The sequence below is a fragment of the Heterodontus francisci genome, unplaced genomic scaffold (genome assembly GCF_036365525.1).
Source record: "Heterodontus francisci isolate sHetFra1 unplaced genomic scaffold, sHetFra1.hap1 HAP1_SCAFFOLD_61, whole genome shotgun sequence".
NCBI lineage: Eukaryota > Metazoa > Chordata > Chondrichthyes > Heterodontiformes > Heterodontidae > Heterodontus > Heterodontus francisci.
The window spans coordinates 5280431-5290220 of record NW_027141441.1 but is presented as its reverse complement, the minus strand read 5'-3'; the positions used below and the strand labels follow the sequence as shown (position 1 = coordinate 5290220).

General features: G+C 42.2%; 1 non-coding gene across 1 annotated transcript; it reads right to left on the bottom strand.

Annotated features, from left to right (window-relative positions):
* Positions 1-9158: 9158 nt before the first annotated feature.
* On the bottom strand, positions 9159-9231 carry trnaf-gaa (transfer RNA phenylalanine (anticodon GAA)). The gene has a single exon. It is a non-coding gene; the product is annotated as a tRNA-Phe (tRNA).
* Between the last annotated feature and the right edge of the window lie 559 nt (positions 9232-9790).

The following is a 9790-nucleotide window of genomic DNA, read 5'->3' as shown; positions in this document are numbered from 1 at the left end:
CCTACGTTAACAGCAACTTGGTGTCCTTGTTTTGGAAGAAAATACATACATTCAAGTTTTCCAAAAAATTAAAGAACACAACATGTGAGTAATATTCCCCATTGCTTTCTCAGTACTGATGGATTGTGAAGCGGGAGACAGCCAGAAGTGCCACTGAGCCGCACAGACCCCGAGCTGAGAATGAAATGAGATCAAATTCAATCTTTCATAGTGAGATGCTGCTGAGAGGTAAGAGTCCTGAATCAAAGCGAGACTTGCTCATTTCAAACACTCCCTGTACTCTCTGCTCATGAAGCCTTAAAAAAGGGAAAAACAGAATGGCACTCAAACTCACAACCCTGCCATTAAAAGTCTCATGTTCGACTGACAGAACTGTCACTTCTACTCGGTCTCTTATTGGATGGATGCAACTCCAACGCAGGGGTGGCATTCAAATCCTCCCATGGGTCCACATGTCAGACTGAGTTCCATGTTGTAGACTCAAGCAAAGGAAATCTGCTCACTTCCAAAACTATCAGTGAATTGAAACTGATTACAATCAACATCATCAGAGGTCAGAACTACCTGGTGAAAGAAGACACCCTGAAGAAGGATCCACAATTATTCAAAGGCATCGACAAAGTGAAAAACAAGAAAATCGATGAGTCAATGCAAACCAAACAACAGAAACACTGAAGAATTCCATTCCATTCCAGTCCAGAACCCAGTCCTGTTGTTTTTGGAGTCAGGTCACAATTACAGCAACAACTTTATATTCCCACTTGGCGATCTGTCCATTTAGTTAATTACAATTTTGTCAACAAGCTCTTTGAATCCAGTTGTCTTGTCCTCAAGGCAGCTCCCGATGGAAGTCAATTCCGCCTTCTGCAAGGCTGAAACCAACAGATAACCTTAATCTAAAAATGCCAGTGGACCAGGGCTCGTCTGGGACTTGAACCCGGGATCTCTCTCATGTTAATTAACCATACTCCCAAAGCGAAAATCATACCCTTAAACCAACGAGCCACTGACAGGTCAGCCTTTATTAGCTGCTGTGGAATTTCACTGGAACCTCCCAGCCAATCATCCATTTTTTTTCAGATCAAAGCAACATCCTGCAAATGCTGAAATAAAAACAGAAAGTGCTGGAAATGTTCAGCAGCTCTGGCAGCATCTGTGCTGAGAGAAACACAGTTAACGTTTCAGGGCACTCACCTTTTGTTTCAGCCATCCTTTCAGACTGCTTCTGTCCATCCAATTTCACTTTCTATTCTATCCACATTCTAACGATTCACTACGTTACCACATTTTTCATGAATTCCTCATTTCTTTTATTAATGACAATTTTGTATTTCTGGCCTTTGCTTCAGACACCACCACAAGTGGAATCATGTCTCCATCTACCCAATCAAACCACTTCGCTGTATCCTCACATTGCAATGTTTCTTTAACCCTGACAGACTGTGGAGTTTCTGCTGCTTGATTGCAGTTCTTGCTTCCCGCCAGTAGATGTCACCTCACTCCAATGCAGTGAAGTTCACAAATCTGAGAGAGACACAACAGGAAATAATTGTTCACATTATAGTGAATGTGTGGGATTTAGAAATACTAGGAGTGGAGATGAGTTATTATTGCACTCTGCTATTACATCTTTTATAATGGACACCAGCATTTTCCCCACGACTGATGTCAGGCTAACCGGTATATAATTCGCTGTTTTCTTTCTGCCTCTTTTTTTAAATAGTGGAGTTACATTAACTACCGTCCAATCCATTGGAACTGTTCCAGAGTCTACAGAATTTTGAAAAAAGACCAGAAATGCATCTGCTATTTCAAGGGCGACCTCCTTAAGTACTCTGGGATGTAGATTATCAGGCCTTGGGGATTTATCGGCCTTCAATCCCATCAATTTCCCAAACATTCCCTACTAATACAGATTTCATACAGTTCCTCCTTCTCATTGGACCCTATGTTCCCCAACATTTCTGGGAGGTAATTTGTATCGTCCTTTGTGAAGACAGAACCAAAGTATGTATTTAATTGGTCTGCCATTTCTTTGTTCCCCATTTTAAATTCCCCCGTTTCTGACTGTAAGGGACCCACATTTGTCTTCACTAATCTTTTTCTCTACACATATCTAAAGAAGCTTTTACAGTCAGTTTTTATGTTCTCTGCTAGCTTACTCTCATACTCTATTTCCCCCTTCTTAATCAATCCTTTTGTCCTCCTCTGCTAAATTCCAAACTGCTCACAATCTTCAGGTTTGCTGCTTGTTCTGACCATTTTATATTTCTCCTCCTTGGATCTAATACTTTCCTTAATTTCTTTTGTAAGCCACAGTTGAGCCACCCTTCCTGTTTTACTTTTGCACAGACAGGAATGAACAATTGTTGTAATTCATCCATGCGCTCTTTAAATGCTAGCCATTGCCTATCCACTGTCAACCCTTTAAGTAACGTTCCCCAATCTATCATCGCCAACTCCCGCCTCATACCTTCATAGTTTCCTTTGTTTAGATTCAGGACCCGAGTCTCGGAATCAACTCTCTCACTCTCCATCTTAATGAAGAATTTTATCATATTATGGGCGCACTTCCCCAAGGGACCCCACACAACAAGATTGTTAACTAATCCTTTCTCATTACACAATACCCAGTCCAGGATGGCCTGTTCTCTGGAGGTGTTATACACCTCTATCAATTCTCCACTCAATCTCCTTTGAGAAAGGCAGAATAATCCTAGCTTTTCCAACCTAACCTTGTAACTAAAATCCCCCATCCCTGGATCCATTCTGGTAAATCGCCTCTGCGTCCTCTCAAGGACCCTCACATTCTTTCTAAAGTCTGCTGAGCAGAACTGGAAGCAACACTCCAATTGGGGCCTAACCAGAGTTTTATAATGGTTCAGCATAACTTCCCTGCTTTTGTACTCAATGCCTCTATTTATAAAGCCCAAGATCCCACATGCTTTGCGAACCACTCTCGCAATATGACTTGCCTCCTTCAAAGATTGATGCACATGAACCCCAAGTCCCTCTATTCCAGAACACTCTTTAGAACTGTGCCATTAAGTATATATTGCCTCTCCCTATTCCTTATGCCAAAATACATCACCTCACACTTGTCACTATTAAATTCCATCTGCCACCTGTCTGCCCATTCTGCTAGCCTGTCACTGTCCTGTTGCAGGCAGTTCACATCATCTTCACTGTTTGCCGCTCCTCCAGGTTTGGTGTCATCGGCATATTTTTAGATTCTACTCTGTATTCCAAGATCCAAGTCACTTACCTTGAGCAAAAAAAGCAGTGGTTCTAGCACTGACCCTTGGGGAACACCACTGTCGACTATCCTCCAGTCTGACAAAGAACCATTTAATAAGACTCGCTGTTTTCTGTCCTTAAACCAATTTTCTATCCAATTGGACACTGACCCTCCTATACCACGAACCTCAATTTTGTTAACCGCCCTTTTATGTGGTACCTTGTCAAACGCTTCCTTAAAATCCATATAAACAACATCCACTGCATTCCCTTCATCAAGCTGCTCTGTTAGTTCATCAAAAAATGCAGTTAGATTAGTCAAGCATGAACTCCCATTTATAAATCCATGCTCACTCTCCTTAATTAACTCGAACCTCTCCAAGTGACTGTTGATTTTTTACCCTGATTATTCTTTCTAAAACCTTACCCACCGCTGCTGTTAATCTAAAAAGCCTGTAGTTACCCGGACTGTCCTTACACCCTTTCTTGAATAAGGGTGTCACATTTGCCACTGTTTAATCCTCTGGCACCTCCCCCGTATCCTGGGAAGATTGGAAGATTATAGCAAGCCCTTCCGTTATCTGCATCCGCATTTCCTTTCGCAACCTGGGATGTGAGCCATCCGGACCAGGTGATTTATCTTCCCTAAGCACAGCCAGCCTTTTTAGTACCTCCCTCTCCTGATTTGTACTCTCTCCATTGCCTCTACTTTCTTCACTTCAACTGATATTTTGTCAAATTCCACTTCCTTAGTGATCACTGATGCAAAGTACTCATTAAGTAGATTAACATTGCCCTGCACCTTTTGGTCCCTAATAGGCCCGACTCAACCTCTTACTACCCACTTATCATTTACATGCTGCTCGAAGATTTTTGGGTTTCCTTTCATGTTGACTGGCAGTCTATTCTCATAGAAATAGAGAATAAGCAAATATAGAAGATGTAAGTATTTCCCATCCTTGATGAGGTGGAATTTTTATGTTGTGGGTGGTAATGACTTGGCCCACGAGTGGGGTGGAAGCAGAGACAATCAATGATTTGAAAAGGAAATTGGATGGATACTTGAAGGAAAGAAACTTGCAGGAGGAAAGGGATCGAGCTGGTGATTGGAACTGACTAGATTGCTCCGGGGAGAGCCAGCATGGACGTGATAGGCCAAATGACCATCTTCTATGTTGTAAATGACTCTGTGTTGTTTCTCAAATTCAATCCACTGGTGTTTGGGAAATAATCTCAAAGTCAATTGTGCAACTGGAAAATCAGAACCAAGGCAAGGGACGCATAAGGAAGCAAAATAGCTGAAACCCGGGATTGAACCAGGGACCTTTAGATTTTCAGTATAACGCTTTCCCAACTGAGCTATTCCAGCCCTACATTAACAGTGACTTGCTGTCCTTGTTTTGGAAGAAAATACATACATTCAAATTTTCCAAAAAATTAAAGAACACAACTTGTGAGTAATATTCCCCATTGCTTTCTCAGTACTGATGGATTGTGAAGCGGGAGACAGCCAGAAGTGCCACTGAGCCGCACAGACCCCGAGCTGAGAATGAAATGAGATCAAATTCAATCTTTCATGGTGAGATGCTGCTGAGAGGTAAGAGTCCTGAATCAAAGCGAGACTTGCTCATTTCAAACACTCCCTGTACTCTCTGCTCATGAAGCCTTACAAAAGGGAAAAACAGAATGGCACTCAAACTCACAACCCTGCCATTAAAAGTCTCATATTCGACTGACAGAACTGTCACTTCTACTCGGTCTCTTATTGGATGGATGCAACTCCAACGCAGGGGTGGCATTCAAATCCTCCCATGGGTCCACATGTCAGACTGAGTTCCATGTTGTAGACTCAAGCAAAGGAAATCTGCTGACTTCCAAAACAATCAGCGAATTGAAGCTGATTACAATCAACATCATCAGAGGTCAGAACTACCTGGTGAAAGAAGACACCCTGAAGAAGGATCCACAATTATTCAAAGGCATCGACAAAGTGAAAAACAAGAAAATCGATGAGTCAATGCAAGCCAAACAACAGAAACACTAAGGAATTCCATTCCATTCCAGTCCAGAACCCAGTCCTGTTGTTTCTGGAGTCAGGTCACAATTACAGCAACAACTTTATTTTCCCACTTGGCTATCTGTTCATTTAGTTAATTACAATTTTGTCGACAAGCTCTTTGAATCCAGTTGTCTGGTCCTCAAGCCAGCTCCGGATGGAAGTCAATTCCACCTTCTGCAAGGCTGAAACCAATAAATAACCTTAATCTAAAAATGCCAGCAGACCAGGGCTCGTCCAGGACTTGAACCCGGGATCTCTCGCATGTTAATTAACCATACTCCCAAAGCGAGAATCATACCCCGAGACCAACGAGCCACTGACAGGTCAAGCTTTATTAGCTGCTGTGGAATTTCACTGGAACCCCCCAGCCAATCATCCATTTTTTTTCAGATCAAAGCAACATCCTGCAAATGCTGAAATAAAAACAGAAAGTGCTGGAAATGTTCAGCAGCTCTGGCAGCATCTGTGCTGTGAGAAACACAGTTAACGTTTCAGGGCACTCGCCTTTTGTTTCAGCCATCCTTTCAGACTGCTTCTGTCCATCCAATCTCACTTTCTGTTCTATCCACATTCTAACCATTCACTACGTTGCTACATTTTTCATGAATTCCTCATTTCTTTTATTAATGACAATTTTGTATTTCTGGCCTTTGCTTCAGACACCACCACAAGTGGAATCATGTCTCCATCTACCCAATCAAACCACTTCGCTGCATCCTCACATTGCAATGTTTCTTTAACCCTGACAGACTGTGGAGTTTCTGCTGCTTGATTGCAGTTCTTGCTTCCCGCCAGTAGATGTCACCTCACTCCAATACTGTGAAGTTTACAAATCTGAGAGAGACACAACAGGAAATAATTGTTCACATTATAATGAATGTGTGGGATTTAGAAATACTAGGAGTGGAGACGAGTTATTATTGCACTCTGCTATTACATCTTTTATAATGGACTCCAGCATTTTCCCCACGACTGATGTCAGGCTTACCGGTATATAATTCGCTGTTTTCGTTCTGCCTCTTTTTTTAAATAGTGGAGTTACATTAACTACCGTCCAATCCATTGGAACTGTTCCAGAGTCGAGAGAATTTTGAAAAAAGACCAGAAATGCATCTGCTATTTCAAGGGCCACTTCCTTAAGTACTCTGGGATGTAGATTATCAGGCCCTGGGGATTTATCGGCCTTCAATCCCATCAATTTCCCAAACATTCCCTCCTAATACTGATTTCATACAGTTCCTCCTTCTCACTAGACCCTATGTTCCCCAACATTTCTGGGAGATAATTTGTATCCTCCTTTGTGAAGACAGATCAAAAGTATGTATTTAATTGGTCTGCCATTTCTTTGTTCCCCATTATAAATTCCCCCGTTTCTGACTGTCAGGGGCCCACATTTGTCTTCACTAATCTTTTTCTCTACACATATCTATAGAAGCTTTTGCAGTCAGTTTTTATGTTCTCTGCTAGCTTACTCTCATACTCTATTTCCCCCTTCTTAATCAATCCTTTTGTCCTCCTCTGCTAAATTCCAAACTGCTCACAATCTTCAGGTTTGCTGCTTGTTCTGGCCATTTTATATTTCTCCTCCTTGGATCTAATACTTTCCTTAATTTCTTTTGTAAGCCACAGTTGAGCCACCCTTCCTGTTTTACTTTTGCACAGACAGGAATGAACAATTGTTGTAATTCATCCATGCGCTCTTTAAATGCTAGCCATTGCCTATCCACTGTCAACCCTTTAAGTAACGTTCCCCAATCTATCATAGCCAACTCCCGCCTCATACCTTCATAGTTTTCTTTGTTTAGATTCAGGACCCGAGTCTCGGAATCAACTCTCTCACTCTCCATCTTAATGAAGAATTTTATCATATTATGGGCGCACTTCCCCAAGGGACCCCACACAACAAGATTGTTAACTAATCCTTTCTCATTACACAATATCCACTCCAGGATGGCCTGTTCTCTAGAGGTGTTATACACCTCTATCAATTCTCCACTCAATCTCCTTTGAGAAAGGCAGAATAATCCTAGCTTTTCCAACCTAACCTTGTAACTAAAATCCCCCATCCCTGGATCCATTCTGGTAAATCGCCTCTGCGTCCTCTCAAGGACCCTCACATTCTTTCTAAAGTCTGCTGAGCAGAACTGGAAGCCACACTCCAATTGGGGCCTAACCAGAGTTTTATAATGGTTCAGCATAACTTCCCTGCTTTTGTACTCAATGCCTCTATTTATAAAGCCCAAGATCCCATATGCTTTGCGAACCACTCTCGCAATATGACTTGCCTCCTTCAAAGATTGATGCACATGAACCCCAAGTCCCTCTATTCCAGAACACTCTTTAGAACTGTGCCATTAAGTATATATTGCCTCTCCCTATTCCTTATGCCAAAATACATCACCTCACACTTGTCACTATTAAATTCCATCTGCCACCTGTCTGCCCATTCTGCTAGCCTATCACTGTCCTGTTGCAGGCAGTTCATATCATCTTCACTGTTTGCCGCTCCTCCAGGTTTGGTGTCATCGGCATATTTTGAGATTCTACTCTGTATTCCAAGATCCAAGTCACTTACCTTGAGCAAAAAAAGCAGTGGTTCTAACACTGACCCTTGGGGAACACCACTGTCGACTATCCTCCAGTCTGACAAAGAACCATTTAGTAAGACTCGCTGTTTTCTGTCCTTAAACCAATTTTCTATCCAATTGGATACTGACCCTCCTATACCACGAACCTCAATTTTGTTAACCGCCCTTTTATGTGGTACCTTGTCAAACGCTTCCTTAAAATCCATATAAACAACATCCACTGCATTCCCTTCATCAAGCTGCTCTGTTAGTTCATCAAAGAATGCAGTTAGATTAGTCAAGCATGAACTCCCATTTATAAATCCATGCTCACTCTCCTTAATTAACTCGAACCTCTCCAAGTGACTGTTGATTTTTTACCCTGATTATTCTTTCTAAAACCTTACCCACCGCTGCTGTTAATCTAACTAGCCTGTCGTTACCCGGACTGTCCTTACACCCTTTCTTGAATAAGGGTGTCGTATTTGCCACTGTTTAATCCTCTGGCACCTCCCCCGTATCCAGGGAAGATTGGAAGATTATAGCAAGCCCTTCCGTTATCTGCATCCGCATTTCCTTTCGCAACCTGGGATGTGAGCCATCCGGACCAGGTGATTTATCTTCCCTAAGCACAGCCAGCCTTTTTAGTACCTCCCTCTCCTAATTTGTACTCTCTCCATTGCCTCTACTTTCTTCACTTCAACTGATATTTTGTCAAATTCCACTTCCTTAGTGATCACTGATACAAAGTACTCATTAAGTAGATTAACATTGCCCTGCACCTCTAAGCTGATATTATCCTTTTTGTCCCTAATAGGCCCGACTCAACCTCTTACTACCCACTTATCATTTACATGCTGCTCGAAGATTTTTGGGTTTCCTTTCATGTTGACTGGCAGTCTATTCTCATAGAAATAGAGAATAAGCAAATATAGAAGATGTAAGTATTTCCCATCCTTGATGAGGTGGAATTTTTTATGTTGTGGGTGGTAATGTCTTGGCCCACGAGTGTGGTGGAAGCAGAGACAATCAATGATTTGAAAAGTAAATTGGATGGATACTTGAAGGAAAGAAACTTGCAGAAGGAAAGGGATCGAGCTGGTGAGTGGAACTGACTAGATTGCTCCTGGGAGAGCCAGCATGGACGTGATAGGCCAAATGACCACCTTCCAAGTTGCAAATGACTCTGTGTTGTTTCTCAAATTCAATCCACTGGTGCTTGGGAAATAATCTCAAAGTAAATTGTGCAATTGGAAAATCAGAACCAAGGCAAGGGACGCATAAGGAAGTGAAATTGCTGAAACCCGGGATTGAACCAGGGACCTTTAGATCTTCAGTCTAATGCTCTCCCAACTGAACTATTTCAGCCCTACATTAACGGAGGCTTGGTGTCCTTGTTTTGGAAGAAAATACATACATTCAAGTTTTCCAAAAAATTAAAGAACACAACATGTGAGTAACATTCCCCATTGCTTTCTCAGTACTGATGGATTGTGAAGCGGGAGACAGCCAGAAGTGCCACTGAGCCGCACAGACCCCGAGCTGAGAATGAAACGAGATCAAATTCAATCTTTCATAGTGAGATGCTGCTGAGAGGTAAGAGTCCTGAATCAAAGCGAGACTTGCTCATTTGAAACACTCCCTGTACTCTCTGCTCATGAAGCCTTACAAAAGGGAAAAACAGAATGGCACTCAAACTCACAACCCTGCCATTAAAAGTCTCATGTTCGACTGACAGAACTGTCACTTCTACTCGGTCTCTTATTGGATGGATGCACCTCCAACGCAGGGATGGCATTCAAATCCTCCCATGGGTCCACATGTCAGACTGAGTTCCATGTTGTCGACTCAAGCAAAGGAAATCTGCTCACTTCCAAAACTATCAGCGAATTGAAGCTGATTACAATCAACATCATCAGAGGTCAGA